This window comes from Genypterus blacodes, unplaced genomic scaffold, assembly GCF_046128005.1.
Source record: "Genypterus blacodes isolate CSIRO-AG114 ecotype Tasmania unplaced genomic scaffold, CSIRO-AGI_Gbla_v1 ptg000055l_1, whole genome shotgun sequence".
In the NCBI taxonomy this organism is placed as follows: domain Eukaryota; kingdom Metazoa; phylum Chordata; class Actinopteri; order Ophidiiformes; family Ophidiidae; genus Genypterus; species Genypterus blacodes.
The window spans coordinates 1,992,289-2,010,235 of record NW_027466867.1 but is presented as its reverse complement, the minus strand read 5'-3'; the positions used below and the strand labels follow the sequence as shown (position 1 = coordinate 2,010,235).

Sequence of the window (17,947 nt, the reverse complement as noted above, 5' to 3'; positions counted from 1 at the left end):
CTAAGTGCAAGTTCGCCTTGCTCAAATTGTGACTAACTGATTACTGCTCAATCCAGGCTACTGGGGGTGAGCTTTTGTGCCAAGTCACTGACACTTTTGAGAGTAGACAAATCTGTCTACTCTCAAAAGTGTCAGTGACTAACATTAACATTAACTAACATTTCGTCAAAGCTGGCACCTGCAGAGAACACCAGTTGAACTTGCATGAGCTGTGGAATGTCTGTGATGGCAAAGTCATTCAGGGCTGTGCCACTCTGGCTCATGGTCACAAATATATGTCCTTTTCAGGTATGGGTGACCATGAGCCAGAGTGGCACGGCCCTGAGTTAATAGCCTGTCTCAGACGGTCCATGTATCATGCCAGTTTCGATGATACGGTAGTTTGGCTATATGTGTAATGAAAGTTCCACCATGGCTCAATGCCTCCCATACTCAATGGGGTTGCACATAGACACATCGTACTAGTCAACTTCTTCTACCAGTTCGCTGCCAAAGTTAAATGTTGGCTACTAGGGTGTGCTGCGGTTGCAGCATGCTGAGAAAATCGTAGTTTCAAGCGTTCACACATTTTGCCAATATGTAGTACTACAAAGCCATGCTGAGAACATCACCTGGACTGACATGGCACATGGGCCGTCTGAGGCAGGGTAGTCACTCAGGGCCGTGTCAGCCTGGCTGACGGTCACTTAGATCTAAAAGTCCCCAGCTCAGATGCAAACGAGCAGGTCGTTTCAGTAACGCAGATCAGCTGATGTTCTCAACAGTGATGTGGTGGTCGTTGGTTTAATGCAGCCAGTAGTCTCCCATGCTGTAGTAGTGCCCAGCACGCCTGGGTAGGCAGTAGATTCCAAAGTGTCTACTGCCTGCAAGGGCCTGCTGCAGTTGTGCCAGACGTCTGATTAATGACTTCATGAGAGTCTGGCACAACTGCTGCTGCAGACCCTTGTAGGCAGAAGACTCTTCTGAGACTCTTTAGATTCTACTGCCTAAAATGACCTGCTGTGCACCACAACAGCAGACCACCAGTGGACTGCTGAGCTGAGTTGCTGTGCCAGTCTGCTTGTTTGCTGTTGGGGAGGGGAGTGACACACAGACTTTGAGGAAGTAGACTCTTCTGAGACTCTTTAGATTCTACTGCCTAAAATGACCTGCTGTGCACCACAACAGCAGGCCACCAGTGTCACCAGAGCATTGCTGAGCTCAGTTGCTGTGCCAGCCTGCCCGTTGCTGTTGGGGAGGGGAGTGACTCAAAGACTTTGAGGACTGTTCCCTGAATGGATTTATCTGTGTGACCATGAGTCAGAGTAGTTCTGCCCTGAGTGACTTCCCCATCTCAGACAGGCCAAAATTGGTTAGGGCATTTCATGCTCTATGCTGCCATGTGCCGTGGCGGCTCAGCTGACCATCTCAGCTGGGCTGCATGGTACAACAGGGCCTGCAGTTGGGGGGCTGTCTTGGTGAAGACCCGGATAGGCCCCCCATAGCTACTAGGGGCCTTCTGGGTGAACACCCAGGTGGATCCCATAGCTGCTGTGGGCAGGCTGGTTTAACACCTAGTTAGCATCTCTTACATCAAAGTAGAAAATAACTGAAAGTGTTTATTTATATATCAATGTGTGTCACGTATATTGCACAAGTTAAGTGATTCATTTTGTTGTCGATGTACATTGCAAGTAAAAGCAGATTGAGAGCTATCTGCATGTGAATGTGTCAGCAAAATGGTTAGCTCACAGAGCCAAACATTTTGCAGAGACAACAGCTAAGTGAGCTAACTGGGTATCCAACAGGTCGTCTACCCTGCAGTAGACAACCTGTTGGATACCCAGTCAGACCACTGTAGCCAGTAGTCCCGCTGAGAACATCAGCTGAGCTACCCTGGTCGCATAGAGCATGCAATGCTCTACGCAACCCCTTATGCAGTCTGAGACGGGGTAGTCACTCAGGGCAGTGCCTCTCTGGCTCATGGTCACACAGATAAATACATTTCAGGGAACAGTCCTCAAAGTCTTTGAGTCACTGCCCTCCCCAACAGCAAACGAGCAGAGTGTCACAGTAACACAGCTCAGCAGTGCTCCTGTGGTTGTTGGTTTAATGCAGTCAGTAGTCTCCCTTGCTGTAGTAATGCACAGCAGGCCCTTGAAGGCAGTGAACTCCAAATAGTCTACTGCCTACAAGGGCCTGCTGCAGCTGTGCCAGACTCTCACAAAGTAATGAATCAGAAGCATTTGTGTCTGGCACAACTGCAGCAGGCCCTTGCAGGCAGTAGACTCTTTGGAATCTACTGCCAACAAGGACTTGATGTACTATAGCAAGGTAGACTACTGGCTGCAATAAACCAACAACCACCACATCGCTGCTGAGAACATCAGCTGATCTGCGTTACTGAAACGACCTGCTCGTTTGCTGCTGAGGAGGGGACTTTTAGATCTAAGTGACCGTCAGCCAGGCTGACACGGCCCTGAGTGACTTCCCTGCCTCAGACGGCCCATGTGCCATGTCAGCTCAGAAGTCATAATGTCAGATGTTCTCAGCAGCGCTATTGGGTACATCAGATTGGCTGAAGGACCCTGAATGAACTGGGCAATTTCTAAGTGTAAGTTCGCCTTGCTCAAATTGTGACTAACTGATTACTGCTCAATCCGGGCTACTGGGGTGAGCTTTTGTGCCAAGTCACTGACACTTTTGAGAGTAGACAAATCTGTCTACTCTCAAAAGTGTCAGTGACTAACATTAATATTAACTAACATTTCGTCAAAGCTGGCACCTGCAGAGAACACCAGTTGAACTTGCATGAGCTGTGGAATGTCTGTGATGGCAAAGTCATTCAGGGCTGTGCCACTCTGGCTCATGGTCACAAATATATGTCCTTTTCAGGTATGGGTGACCATGAGCCAGAGTGGCACGGCCCTGAGTTAATAGCCTGTCTCAGACGGTCCATGTATCATGCCAGTTTCGATGATACGGTAGTTTGGCTATATGTGTAATGAAAGTTCCACCATGGCTCAATGCCTCCCATACTCAATGGGGTTGCACATAGACACATCGTACTAGTCAACTTCTTCTACCAGTTCGCTGCCAAAGTTAAATGTTGGCTACTAGGGTGTGCTGCGGTTGCAGCATGCTGAGAAAATCGTAGTTTCAAGCGTTCACACATTTTGCCAATATGTAGTACTACAAAGCCATGCTGAGAACATCACCTGGACTGACATGGCACATGGGCCGTCTGAGGCAGGGTAGTCACTCAGGGCCGTGTCAGCCTGGCTGACGGTCACTTAGATCTAAAAGTCCCCAGCTCAGATGCAAACGAGCAGGTCGTTTCAGTAACGCAGATCAGCTGATGTTCTCAACAGTGATGTGGTGGTCGTTGGTTTAATGCAGCCAGTAGTCTCCCATGCTGTAGTAGTGCCCAGCACGCCTGGGTAGGCAGTAGATTCCAAAGTGTCTACTGCCTGCAAGGGCCTGCTGCAGTTGTGCCAGACGTCTGATTAATGACTTCATGAGAGTCTGGCACAACTGCTGCTGCAGACCCTTGTAGGCAGAAGACTCTTCTGAGACTCTTTAGATTCTACTGCCTAAAATGACCTGCTGTGCACCACAACAGCAGACCACCAGTGGACTGCTGAGCTGAGTTGCTGTGCCAGTCTGCTTGTTTGCTGTTGGGGAGGGGAGTGACACACAGACTTTGAGGAAGTAGACTCTTCTGAGACTCTTTAGATTCTACTGCCTAAAATGACCTGCTGTGCACCACAACAGCAGGCCACCAGTGTCACCAGAGCATTGCTGAGCTCAGTTGCTGTGCCAGCCTGCCCGTTGCTGTTGGGGAGGGGAGTGACTCAAAGACTTTGAGGACTGTTCCCTGAATGGATTTATCTGTGTGACCATGAGTCAGAGTAGTTCTGCCCTGAGTGACTTCCCCATCTCAGACAGGCCAAAATTGGTTAGGGCATTTCATGCTCTATGCTGCCATGTGCCGTGGCGGCTCAGCTGACCATCTCAGCTGGGCTGCATGGTACAACAGGGCCTGCAGTTGGGGGGCTGTCTTGGTGAAGACCCGGATAGGCCCCCCATAGCTACTAGGGGCCTTCTGGGTGAACACCCAGGTGGATCCCATAGCTGCTGTGGGCAGGCTGGTTTAACACCTAGTTAGCATCTCTTACATCAAAGTAGAAAATAACTGAAAGTGTTTATTTATATATCAATGTGTGTCACGTATATTGCACAAGTTAAGTGATTCATTTTGTTGTCGATGTACATTGCAAGTAAAAGCAGATTGAGAGCTATCTGCATGTGAATGTGTCAGCAAAATGGTTAGCTCACAGAGCCAAACATTTTGCAGAGACAACAGCTAAGTGAGCTAACTGGGTATCCAACAGGTCGTCTACCCTGCAGTAGACAACCTGTTGGATACCCAGTCAGACCACTGTAGCCAGTAGTCCCGCTGAGAACATCAGCTGAGCTACCCTGGTCGCATAGAGCATGCAATGCTCTACGCAACCCCTTATGCAGTCTGAGACGGGGTAGTCACTCAGGGCAGTGCCTCTCTGGCTCATGGTCACACAGATAAATACATTTCAGGGAACAGTCCTCAAAGTCTTTGAGTCACTGCCCTCCCCAACAGCAAACGAGCAGAGTGTCACAGTAACACAGCTCAGCAGTGCTCCTGTGGTTGTTGGTTTAATGCAGTCAGTAGTCTCCCTTGCTGTAGTAATGCACAGCAGGCCCTTGAAGGCAGTGAACTCCAAATAGTCTACTGCCTACAAGGGCCTGCTGCAGCTGTGCCAGACTCTCACAAAGTAATGAATCAGAAGCATTTGTGTCTGGCACAACTGCAGCAGGCCCTTGCAGGCAGTAGACTCTTTGGAATCTACTGCCAACAAGGACTTGATGTACTATAGCAAGGTAGACTACTGGCTGCAATAAACCAACAACCACCACATCGCTGCTGAGAACATCAGCTGATCTGCGTTACTGAAACGACCTGCTCGTTTGCTGCTGAGGAGGGGACTTTTAGATCTAAGTGACCGTCAGCCAGGCTGACACGGCCCTGAGTGACTTCCCTGCCTCAGACGGCCCATGTGCCATGTCAGCTCAGAAGTCATAATGTCAGATGTTCTCAGCAGCGCTATTGGGTACATCAGATTGGCTGAAGGACCCTGAATGAACTGGGCAATTTCTAAGTGTAAGTTCGCCTTGCTCAAATTGTGACTAACTGATTACTGCTCAATCCGGGCTACTGGGGTGAGCTTTTGTGCCAAGTCACTGACACTTTTGAGAGTAGACAAATCTGTCTACTCTCAAAAGTGTCAGTGACTAACATTAACATTAACTAACATTTCGTCAAAGCTGGCACCTGCAGAGAACACCAGTTGAACTTGCATGAGCTGTGGAATGTCTGTGATGGCAAAGTCATTCAGGGCTGTGCCACTCTGGCTCATGGTCACAAATATATGTCCTTTTCAGGTATGGGTGACCATGAGCCAGAGTGGCACGGCCCTGAGTTAATAGCCTGTCTCAGACGGTCCATGTATCATGCCAGTTTCGATGATACGGTAGTTTGGCTATATGTGTAATGAAAGTTCCACCATGGCTCAATGCCTCCCATACTCAATGGGGTTGCACATAGACACATCGTACTAGTCTACCTTCTTCTACCAGTTCGCTGCCAAAGTTAAATGTTGGCTACTAGGGTGTGCTGCGGTTGCAGCATGCTGAGAAAATCGTAGTTTCAAGCGTTCACACATTTTGCCAATATGTAGTACTACAAAGCCATGCTGAGAACATCACCTGGACTGACATGGCACATGGGCCGTCTGAGGCAGGGTAGTCACTCAGGGCCGTGTCAGCCTGGCTGACGGTCACTTAGATCTAAAAGTCCCCAGCTCAGATGCAAACGAGCAGGTCGTTTCAGTAACGCAGATCAGCTGATGTTCTCAACAGTGATGTGGTGGTCGTTGGTTTAATGCAGCCAGTAGTCTCCCATGCTGTAGTAGTGCCCAGCACGCCTGGGTAGGCAGTAGATTCCAAAGTGTCTACTGCCTGCAAGGGCCTGCTGCAGTTGTGCCAGACGTCTGATTAATGACTTCATGAGAGTCTGGCACAACTGCTGCTGCAGACCCTTGTAGGCAGAAGACTCTTCTGAGACTCTTTAGATTCTACTGCCTAAAATGACCTGCTGTGCACCACAACAGCAGACCACCAGTGGACTGCTGAGCTGAGTTGCTGTGCCAGTCTGCTTGTTTGCTGTTGGGGAGGGGAGTGACACACAGACTTTGAGGAAGTAGACTCTTCTGAGACTCTTTAGATTCTACTGCCTAAAATGACCTGCTGTGCACCACAACAGCAGGCCACCAGTGTCACCAGAGCATTGCTGAGCTCAGTTGCTGTGCCAGCCTGCCCGTTGCTGTTGGGGAGGGGAGTGACTCAAAGACTTTGAGGACTGTTCCCTGAATGGATTTATCTGTGTGACCATGAGTCAGAGTAGTTCTGCCCTGAGTGACTTCCCCATCTCAGACAGGCCAAAATTGGTTAGGGCATTTCATGCTCTATGCTGCCATGTGCCGTGGCGGCTCAGCTGACCATCTCAGCTGGGCTGCATGGTACAACAGGGCCTGCAGTTGGGGGGCTGTCTTGGTGAAGACCCGGATAGGCCCCCCATAGCTACTAGGGGCCTTCTGGGTGAACACCCAGGTGGATCCCATAGCTGCTGTGGGCAGGCTGGTTGAACACCTAGGTAACATCTCTTACATCAAAGTAGAAAATAACTGAAAGTGTTTATTTATATATCAATGTGTGTCACGTATATTGCACAAGTTAAGTGATTCATTTTGTTGTACAATGTACACTGCAAGTAAAAGCAGATTGAGATCTATCTGCATGTGAATGTGTCAGCAAAATGGTTAGCTCACAGAGCCAAACATTTTGCAGACACAACAGCTAAGTGAGCTAACTGGGTATCCAACAGGTCGTCTACCCTGCAGTAGACAACCTGTTGGATACCCAGTCAGGCCACTGTAGCCAGTAGTCCCGCTGAGAACATCAGCTGAGCTACCCTGGTCGCATAGAGCATGCAATGCTCTACGCAACCCCTTATGCAGTCTGAGACGGGGTAGTCACTCAGGGCAGTGCCTCTCTGGCTCATGGTCACACAGATAAATACATTTCAGGGAACAGTCCTCAAAGTCTTTGAGTCACTGCCCTCCCCAACAGCAAACGAGCAGAGTGTCACAGTAACACAGCTCAGCAGTGCTCCTGTGGTTGTTGGTTTAATGCAGTCAGTAGTCTCCCTTGCTGTAGTAATGCACAGCAGGCCCTTGAAGGCAGTGAACTCCAAATAGTCTACTGCCTACAAGGGCCTGCTGCAGCTGTGCCAGACTCTCACAAAGTAATGAATCAGAAGCATTTGTGTCTGGCACAACTGCAGCAGGCCCTTGCAGGCAGTAGACTCTTTGGAATCTACTGCCAACAAGGACTTGATGTACTATAGCAAGGTAGACTACTGGCTGCAATAAACCAACAACCACCACATCGCTGCTGAGAACATCAGCTGATCTGCGTTACTGAAACGACCTGCTCGTTTGCTGCTGAGGAGGGGACTTTTAGATCTAAGTGACCGTCAGCCAGGCTGACACGGCCCTGAGTGACTTCCCTGCCTCAGACGGCCCATGTGCCATGTCAGCTCAGAAGTCATAATGTCAGATGTTCTCAGCAGCGCTATTGGGTACATCAGATTGGCTGAAGGACCCTGAATGAACTGGGCAATTTCTAAGTGTAAGTTCGCCTTGCTCAAATTGTGACTAACTGATTACTGCTCAATCCGGGCTACTGGGGTGAGCTTTTGTGCCAAGTCACTGACACTTTTGAGAGTAGACAAATCTGTCTACTCTCAAAAGTGTCAGTGACTAACATTAACATTAACTAACATTTCGTCAAAGCTGGCACCTGCAGAGAACACCAGTTGAACTTGCATGAGCTGTGGAATGTCTGTGATGGCAAAGTCATTCAGGGCTGTGCCACTCTGGCTCATGGTCACAAATATATGTCCTTTTCAGGTATGGGTGACCATGAGCCAGAGTGGCACGGCCCTGAGTTAATAGCCTGTCTCAGACGGTCCATGCATCATGCCAGTTTCGATGATACGATAGTTTGGCTATATGTGTAATGAAAGTTCCACCATGGCTCAATGCCTCCCATACTCAATGGGGTTGCACATAGACACATCGTACTAGTCTACCTTCTTCTACCAGTTCGCTGCCAAAGTTAAATGTTGGCTACTAGGGTGTGCTGCGGTTGCAGCGTGCTGAGAAAATCGTAGTTTCAAGCATTCACACATTTTGCCAATATTTAGTACTACAAAGCCATGCTGAGAACATCACCTGGCCTGACATGGCACATGGGCCGTCTGAGGCAGGGTAGTCACTCAGGGCCGTGTCAGCCTGGCTGACGGTCACTTAGATCTAAAAGTCCCCAGCTCAGATGCAAACGAGCAGGTCGTTTCAGTAACGCAGATCAGCTGATGTTCTCAACAGTGATGTGGTGGTCGTTGGTTTAATGCAGCCAGTAGTCTCCCATGCTGTAGTAGTGCCCAGCACGCCTGGGTAGGCAGTAGATTCCAAAGTGTCTACTGCCTGCAAGGGCCTGCTGCAGTTGTGCCAGACGTCTGATTAATGACTTCATGAGAGTCTGGCACAACTGCTGCTGCAGACCCTTGTAGGCAGAAGACTCTTCTGAGACTCTTTAGATTCTACTGCCTAAAATGACCTGCTGTGCACCACAACAGCAGACCACCAGTGGACTGCTGAGCTGAGTTGCTGTGCCAGTCTGCTTGTTTGCTGTTGGGGAGGGGAGTGACACACAGACTTTGAGGAAGTAGACTCTTCTGAGACTCTTTAGATTCTACTGCCTAAAATGACCTGCTGTGCACCACAACAGCAGGCCACCAGTGTCACCAGAGCATTGCTGAGCTCAGTTGCTGTGCCAGCCTGCCCGTTGCTGTTGGGGAGGGGAGTGACTCAAAGACTTTGAGGACTGTTCCCTGAATGGATTTATCTGTGTGACCATGAGTCAGAGTAGTTCTGCCCTGAGTGACTTCCCCATCTCAGACAGGCCAAAATTGGTTAGGGCATTTCATGCTCTATGCTGCCATGTGCCGTGGCGGCTCAGCTGACCATCTCAGCTGGGCTGCATGGTACAACAGGGCCTGCAGTTGGGGGGCTGTCTTGGTGAAGACCCGGATAGGCCCCCCATAGCTACTAGGGGCCTTCTGGGTGAACACCCAGGTGGATCCCATAGCTGCTGTGGGCAGGCTGGTTGAACACCTAGGTAACATCTCTTACATCAAAGTAGAAAATAACTGAAAGTGTTTATTTATATATCAATGTGTGTCACGTATATTGCACAAGTTAAGTGATTCATTTTGTTGTACAATGTACACTGCAAGTAAAAGCAGATTGAGATCTATCTGCATGTGAATGTGTCAGCAAAATGGTTAGCTCACAGAGCCAAACATTTTGCAGACACAACAGCTAAGTGAGCTAACTGGGTATCCAACAGGTCGTCTACCCTGCAGTAGACAACCTGTTGGATACCCAGTCAGGCCACTGTAGCCAGTAGTCCCGCTGAGAACATCAGCTGAGCTACCCTGGTCGCATAGAGCATGCAATGCTCTACGCAACCCCTTATGCAGTCTGAGACGGGGTAGTCACTCAGGGCAGTGCCTCTCTGGCTCATGGTCACACAGATAAATACATTTCAGGGAACAGTCCTCAAAGTCTTTGAGTCACTGCCCTCCCCAACAGCAAACGAGCAGAGTGTCACAGTAACACAGCTCAGCAGTGCTCCTGTGGTTGTTGGTTTAATGCAGTCAGTAGTCTCCCTTGCTGTAGTAATGCACAGCAGGCCCTTGAAGGCAGTGAACTCCAAATAGTCTACTGCCTACAAGGGCCTGCTGCAGCTGTGCCAGACTCTCACAAAGTAATGAATCAGAAGCATTTGTGTCTGGCACAACTGCAGCAGGCCCTTGCAGGCAGTAGACTCTTTGGAATCTACTGCCAACAAGGACTTGATGTACTATAGCAAGGTAGACTACTGGCTGCAATAAACCAACAACCACCACATCGCTGCTGAGAACATCAGCTGATCTGCGTTACTGAAACGACCTGCTCGTTTGCTGCTGAGGAGGGGACTTTTAGATCTAAGTGACCGTCAGCCAGGCTGACACGGCCCTGAGTGACTTCCCTGCCTCAGACGGCCCATGTGCCATGTCAGCTCAGAAGTCATAATGTCAGATGTTCTCAGCAGCGCTATTGGGTACATCAGATTGGCTGAAGGACCCTGAATGAACTGGGCAATTTCTAAGTGTAAGTTCGCCTTGCTCAAATTGTGACTAACTGATTACTGCTCAATCCGGGCTACTGGGGTGAGCTTTTGTGCCAAGTCACTGACACTTTTGAGAGTAGACAAATCTGTCTACTCTCAAAAGTGTCAGTGGCTAACATTAACATTTACTAACATTTCATCAAAGCTGGCACCTGCAGGGAACACCAGTTGAACTTGCATGAGCTGTGGAATGTCTGTGATGGCAAAGTCATTCAGGGCTGTGCCACTCTGGCTCATGGTCACAAATATATGTCCTTTTCAGGTATGGGTGACCATGAGCCAGAGTGGCACGGCCCTGAGTTAATAGCCTGTCTCAGACGGTCCATGTATCATGCCAGTTTCGATGATACGGTAGTTTGGCTATATGTGTAATGAAAGTTCCACTATGGCTCAATGCCTCCCATACTCAATGGGGTTGCACATAGACACATCGTACTAGTCTACCTTCTTCTACCAGTTCGCTGCCAAAGTTAAATGTTGGCTACTAGGGTGTGCTGCGGTTGCAGCATGCTGAGAAAATCGTAGTTTCAAGCGTTCACACATTTTGCCAATATTTAGTACTACAAAGCCATGCTGAGAACATCACCTGGACTGACATGGCACATGGGCCGTCTGAGGCAGGCTAGTAACTCAGGGCCGTGTCAGCCTGGCTGACGGTCACTTAGATCTAAAAGTCCCCAGCTCAGATGCAAACGAGCAGGTCGTTTCAGTAACGCAGATCAGCTGATGTTCTCAACAGTGATGTGGTGGTCGTTGGTTTAATGCAGCCAGTAGTCTCCCATGCTGTAGTAGTGCCCAGCACGCCTGGGTAGGCAGTAGATTCCAAAGTGTCTACTGCCTGCAAGGGCCTGCTGCAGTTGTGCCAGACGTCTGATTAATGACTTCATGAGAGTCTGGCACAACTGCTGCTGCAGACCCTTGTAGGCAGAAGACTCTTCTGAGACTCTTTAGATTCTACTGCCTAAAATGACCTGCTGTGCACCACAACAGTAGACCACCAGTGGACTGCTGAGCTGAGTTGCTGTGCCAGTCTGCTTGTTTGCTGTTGGGGAGGGGAGTGACACACAGACTTTGAGGAAGTAGACTCTTCTGAGACTCTTTAGATTCTACTGCCTAAAATGACCTGCTGTGCACCACAACAGCAGGCCACCAGTGTCACCAGAGCATTGCTGAGCTCAGTTGCTGTGCCAGCCTGCCCGTTGCTGTTGGGGAGGGGAGTGACTCAAAGACTTTGAGGACTGTTCCCTGAATGGATTTATCTGTGTGACCATGAGTCAGAGTAGTTCTGCCCTGAGTGACTTCCCCATCTCAGACAGGCCAAAATTGGTTAGGGCATTTCATGCTCTATGCTGCCATGTGCCGTGGCGGCTCAGCTGACCATCTCAGCTGGGCTGCATGGTACAACAGGGCCTGCAGTTGGGGGGCTGTCTTGGTGAAGACTCGGATAGGCCCCCCATAGCTACTAGGGGCCTTCTGGATGAACACCCAGGTGGATCCCATAGCTGCTGTGGGCAGGCTGGTTGAACACCTAGGTAACATCTCTTACATCAAAGTAGAAAATAACTGAAAGTGTTCATTTATATATCAATGTGTGTCACGTATATTGCACAAGTTAAGTGATTCATTTTGTTGTACAATGTACATTGCAAGTAAAAGCAGATTGAGCTCTATCTGCATGTGAATGTGTCAGCAAAATGATTCGCTCACAGAGCCAAACATTTTGCAGACACAACAGCTAAGTGAGCTAACTGGGTATCCAACAGGTCGTCTACCCTGCAGTAGACAACCTGTTGGATACCCAGTCAGGCCACTGTAGCCAGTAGTCCCGCTGAGAACATCAGCTGAGCTACCCTGGTCGCATAGAGCATGCAATGCTCTACGCAACCCCTTATGCAGTCTGAGACGGGGTAGTCACTCAGGGCAGTGCCTCTCTGGCTCATGGTCACACAGATAAATACATTTCAGGGAACAGTCCTCAAAGTCTTTGAGTCACTGCCCTCCCCAACAGCAAACGAGCAGAGTGTCACAGTAACACAGCTCAGCAGTGCTCCTGTGGTTGTTGGTTTAATGCAGTCAGTAGTCTCCCTTGCTGTAGTAATGCACAGCAGGCCCTTGAAGGCAGTGAACTCCAAATAGTCTACTGCCTACAAGGGCCTGCTGCAGCTGTGCCAGACTCTCACAAAGTAATGAATCAGAAGCATTTGTGTCTGGCACAACTGCAGCAGGCCCTTGCAGGCAGTAGACTCTTTGGAATCTACTGCCAACAAGGACTTGATGTACTATAGCAAGGTAGACTACTGGCTGCAATAAACCAACAACCACCACACCGCTGCTGAGAACATCAGCTGATCTGCGTTACTGAAACGACCTGCTCGTTTGCTGCTGAGGAGGGGACTTTTAGATCTAAGTGACCGTCAGCCAGGCTGACACGGCCCTGAGTGACTTCCCTGCCTCAGACGGCCCATGTGCCATGTCAGCTCAGAAGTCATAATGTCAGATGTTCTCAGCAGCGCTATTGGGTACATCAGATTGGCTTAAGGACCCTGAATGGACTGGGCAATTTCTAAGTGCAAGTTCGCCTTGCTCAAATTGTGACTAACTGATTACTGCTCAATCCAGGCTACTGGGGGTGAGCTTTTGTGCCAAGTCACTGACACTTTTGAGAGTAGACAAATCTGTCTACTCTCAAAAGTGTCAGTGACTAACATTAACATTAACTAACATTTCGTCAAAGCTGGCACCTGCAGAGCACACCAGTTGAACTTGCATGAGCTGTGGAATGTCTGTGATGGCAAAGTCATTCAGGGCTGTGCCACTCTGGCTCATGGTCACAAATATATGTCCTTTTCAGGTATGGGTGACCATGAGCCAGAGGTGGATCCCATAGCTGCTGTGGGCAGGCTGGTTGAACACCTAGGTAACATCTCTTACATCAAAGTAGAAAATAACTGAAAGTGTTTATTTATATATCAATGTGTGTCACGTATACTGCACAAGTTAAGTGATTCATTTTGTTGTACAATGTACATTGCAAGTAAAAGCAGATTGAGATCTATCTGCATGTGAATGTGTCAGCAAAATGGTTAGCTCACAGAGCCAAACATTTTGCAGACACAACAGCTAAGTGAGCTAACTGGGTATCCAACAGGTCGTCTACCCTGCAGTAGACAACCTGTTGGATACCCAGTCAGGCCACTGTAGCCAGTAGTCCCGCTGAGAACATCAGCTGAGCTACCCTGGTCGCATAGAGCATGCAATGCTCTACGCAACCCCTTATGCAGTCTGAGACGGGGTAGTCACTCAGGGCAGTGCCTCTCTGGCTCATGGTCACACAGATAAATACATTTCAGGGAACAGTCCTCAAAGTCTTTGAGTCACTGCCCTCCCCAACAGCAAACGAGCAGAGTGTCACAGTAACACAGCTCAGCAGTGCTCCTGTGGTTGTTGGTTTAATGCAGTCAGTAGTCTCCCTTGCTGTAGTAATGCACAGCAGGCCCTTGAAGGCAGTGAACTCCAAATAGTCTACTGCCTACAAGGGCCTGCTGCAGCTGTGCCAGACTCTCACAAAGTAATGAATCAGAAGCATTTGTGTCTGGCACAACTGCAGCAGGCCCTTGCAGGCAGTAGACTCTTTGGAATCTACTGCCAACAAGGACTTGATGTACTATAGCAAGGTAGATCTAAGTGACCGTCAGCCAGGCTGACACGGCCCTGAGTGACTTCCCTGCCTCAGACGGCCCATGTGCCATGTCAGCTCAGAAGTCATAATGTCAGATGTTCTCAGCAGCGCTATTGGGTACATCAGATTGGCTTAAGGACCCTGAATGGACTGGGCAATTTCTAAGTGCAAGTTCGCCTTGCTCAAATTGTGACTAACTGATTACTGCTCAATCCAGGCTACTGGGGGTGAGCTTTTGTGCCAAGTCACTGACACTTTTGAGAGTAGACAAATCTGTCTACTCTCAAAAGTGTCAGTGACTAACATTAACTAAAATTTCGTCATAGCTGGCACCTGCAAAGAACACCATTTGAACTTGCATGATCTGTGGAATGTCTGTGATGGCAAGGTCATTCAGGGCTGTGCCACTCTGGCTCGTGGTCACAAATATATGTCCTTTTCAGGTATGGGTGACCATGAGCCAGAGTGGCACGGCCCTGAGTTAATAGCCTGTCTCAGACGGTCCATGTATCATGCCAGTTTCGATGATACGGTAGTTTGGCTATATGTGTAATGAAAGTTCCACTATGGCTCAATGCCTCCCATACTCAATGGGGTTGCACATAGATACATCGTACTAGTCTACCTTCTTCTACCAGTTCACTGCCAAAGTTAAATGTTGGCTACTAGGGTGTGCTGCGGTTGCAGCATGCTGAGAAAATCGTAGTTTCAAGCGTTCACACATTTTGCCAATATGTAGTACTACAAAGCCATGCTGAGAACATCACCTGGACTGACATGGCACATGGGCCGTCTGAGGCAGGCTAGTGACTCAGGGCCGTGTCAGCCTGGCTGACGGTCACTTAGATCTAAAAGTCCCCAGCTCAGATGCAAACGAGCAGGTCGTTTCAGTAACGCAGATCAGCTGATGTTCTCAACAGTGATGTGGTGGTCGTTGGTTTAATGCAGCCAGTAGTCTCCCATGCTGTAGTAGTGCCCAGCACGCCTGGGTAGGCAGTAGATTCCAAAGTGTCTACTGCCTGCAAGGGCCTGCTGCAGTTGTGCCAGACGGCTGATTAAATGACTTCATGAGAGTCTGGCACAACTGCTGCTGCAGACCCTTGTAGGCAGAAGACTCTTCTGAGACTCTTTAGATTCTACTGCCTAAAATGACCTGCTGTGCACCACAACAGCAGACCACCAGTGGACTGCTGAGCTGAGTTGCTGTGCCAGTCTGCTTGTTTGCTGTTGGGGAGGGGAGTGACACACAGACTTTGAGGAAGTAGACTCTTCTGAGACTCTTTAGATTCTACTGCCTAAAATGACCTGCTGTGCACCACAACAGCAGGCCACCAGTGTCACCAGAGCATTGCTGAGCTCAGTTGCTGTGCCAGCCTGCCCGTTGCTGTTGGGGAGGGGAGTGACTCAAAGACTTTGAGGACTGTTCCCTGAATGGATTTATCTGTGTGACCATGAGTCAGAGTAGTTCTGCCCTGAGTGACTTCCCCATCTCAGACAGGCCAAAATTGGTTAGGGCATTTCATGCTCTATGCTGCCATGTGCCGTGGCGGCTCAGCTGACCATCTCAGCTGGGCTGCATGGTACAACAGGGCCTGCAGTTGGGGGGCTGTCTTGGTGAAGACCCGGATAGGCCCCCCATAGCTACTAGGGGCCTTCTGGGTGAACACCCAGGTGGATCCCATAGCTGCTGTGGGCAGGCTGGTTTAACACCTAGTTAGCATCTCTTACATCAAAGTAGAAAATAACTGAAAGTGTTTATTTATATATCAATATGTGTCACGTATATTGCACAAGTTAAGTGATTCATTTTGTTGTCGATGTACATTGCAAGTAAAAGCAGATTGAGAGCTATCTGCATGTGAATGTGTCAGCAAAATGGTTAGCTCACAGAGCCAAACATTTTGCAGACACAACAGCTAAGTGAGCTAGCTGGGTATCCAACAGGTCGTCTACCCTGCAGTAGACAACCTGTTGGATACCCAGTCAGGCCACTGTAGCCAGTAGTCCCGCTGAGAACATCAGCTGAGCTACCCTGGTCGCATAGAGCATGCAATGCTCTACGCAACCCCTTATGCAGTCTGAGACGGGGTAGTCACTCAGGGCAGTGCCTCTCTGGCTCATGGTCACACAGATAAATACATTTCAGGGAACAGTCCTCAAAGTCTTTGAGTCACTGCCCTCCCCAACAGCAAACGAGCAGAGTGTCACAGTAACACAGCTCAGCAGTGCTCCTGTGGTTGTTGGTTTAATGCAGTCAGTAGTCTCCCTTGCTGTAGTAATGCACAGCAGGCCCTTGAAGGCAGTGAACTCCAAATAGTCTACTGCCTACAAGGGCCTGCTGCAGCTGTGCCAGACTCTCACAAAGTAATGAATCAGAAGCATTTGTGTCTGGCACAACTGCAGCAGGCAGTAGACTCTTTGGAATCTACTGCCAACAAGGACTTGATGTACTATAGCAAGGTAGACTACTGGCTGCAATAAACCAACAACCACCACATCGCTGCTGAGAACATCAGCTGATCTGCGTTACTGAAACGACTGCTCGTTTGCTGCTGAGGAGGGGACTTTTAGATCTAAGTGACCGTCAGCCAGGCTGACACGGCCCTGAGTGACTTCCCTGCCTCAGACGGCCCATGTGCCATGTCAGCTCAGAAGTCATAATGTTCTCAGCAGCGCTATTGGGTACATCAGATTGGCTTAGGGACCCTGAATGGACTGGGCACTTGCCAAGTGCAAGTTTGTCTCGCCTGTATTGTGACTAACTGATCACTGCTCAATCCAGGCTACTGGGGGTGAGCTTTTGTGCCAAGTCACTGACACTTTTGAGAGTAGACAAATCTGTCTACTCTCAAAAGTGTCAGTGACTAACATTAACATTACCTAACATTTCGTCAAAGCTGGCACCTGCAGAGAACACCAGTTGAACTTGCATGGGCTGTGGAATGTCTGTGATGGCAAAGTCATTCAGGGCTGTGCCACTCTGGCTCATGGTCACAAATATATGTCCTGTGATATATGTAGTACTACAAAGTACTACAAAGCCATGCTGAGAACATCACCTGGACTGACATGGCACATGGGCCGTCTGAGGCAGGGTAGTCACTCAGGGCCGTGTCAGCCTGGCTGACGGTCACTTAGATCTAAAAGTCCCCAGCTCAGATGCAAACGAGCAGGTCGTTTCAGTAACGCAGATCAGCTGATGTTCTCAACAGTGATGTGGTGGTCGTTGGTTTAATGCAGCCAGTAGTCTCCCATGCTGTAGTAGTGCCCAGCACGCCTGGGTAGGCAGTAGATTCCAAAGTGTCTACTGCCTGCAAGGGCCTGCTGCAGTTGTGCCAGACGTCTGATTAATGACTTCATGAGAGTCTGGCACAACTGCTGCTGCAGACCCTTGTAGGCAGAAGACTCTTCTGAGACTCTTTAGATTCTACTGCCTAAAATGACCTGCTGTGCACCACAACAGCAGACCACCAGTGGACTGCTGAGCTGAGTTGCTGTGCCAGTCTGCTTGTTTGCTGTTGGGGAGGGGAGTGACACACAGACTTTGAGGAAGTAGACTCTTCTGAGACTCTTTAGATTCTACTGCCTAAAATGACCTGCTGTGCACCACAACAGCAGGCCACCAGTGTCACCAGAGCATTGCTGAGCTCAGTTGCTGTGCCAGCCTGCCCGTTGCTGTTGGGGAGGGGAGTGACTCAAAGACTTTGAGGACTGTTCCCTGAATGGATTTATCTGTGTGACCATTAGTCAGAGTAGTTCTGCCCTGAGTGACTTCCCCATCTCAGACAGGCCAAAATTGGTTAGGGCATTTCATGCTCTATGCTGCCATGTGCCGTGGCGGCTCAGCTGACCATCTCAGCTGGGCTGCATGGTACAACAGGGCCTGCAGTTGGG

General features: G+C 49.3%; 3 long non-coding RNA genes across 5 annotated transcripts in view; 1 reads left to right on the top strand and 2 right to left on the bottom strand.

The window, feature by feature from the left end:
* The window catches only part of LOC143001793 (uncharacterized), a 36,551-nt gene that overhangs the window by 10,359 nt on the left and 8,245 nt on the right, over positions 1-17,947 (bottom strand). The gene's annotated exons all lie outside the window — the stretch shown is intronic.
* LOC143002269 (uncharacterized) lies at positions 797-8,965 on the bottom strand. Of its 2 annotated transcripts, XR_012963775.1 has the most exons (4): positions 8,758-8,965; positions 6,170-6,321; positions 3,583-3,734; positions 797-1,148 (listed from the first exon to the last, which is right to left on the bottom strand). It is a non-coding gene; the product is annotated as an uncharacterized LOC143002269 (long non-coding RNA). The 2 variants fall into 2 exon arrangements; XR_012963774.1 differs by lacking the exon at positions 8,758-8,965 and having other exon boundaries at positions 6,170-6,377.
* On the top strand, positions 4,426-16,446 carry LOC143002268 (uncharacterized). Of its 2 annotated transcripts, XR_012963773.1 has the most exons (6): positions 4,426-4,899; positions 7,371-7,487; positions 9,959-10,075; positions 12,547-12,663; positions 13,932-14,048; positions 16,407-16,446. It is a non-coding gene; the product is annotated as an uncharacterized LOC143002268 (long non-coding RNA). The 2 variants fall into 2 exon arrangements; XR_012963772.1 differs by lacking the exons at positions 12,547-12,663; positions 13,932-14,048; positions 16,407-16,446 and having other exon boundaries at positions 9,959-10,234.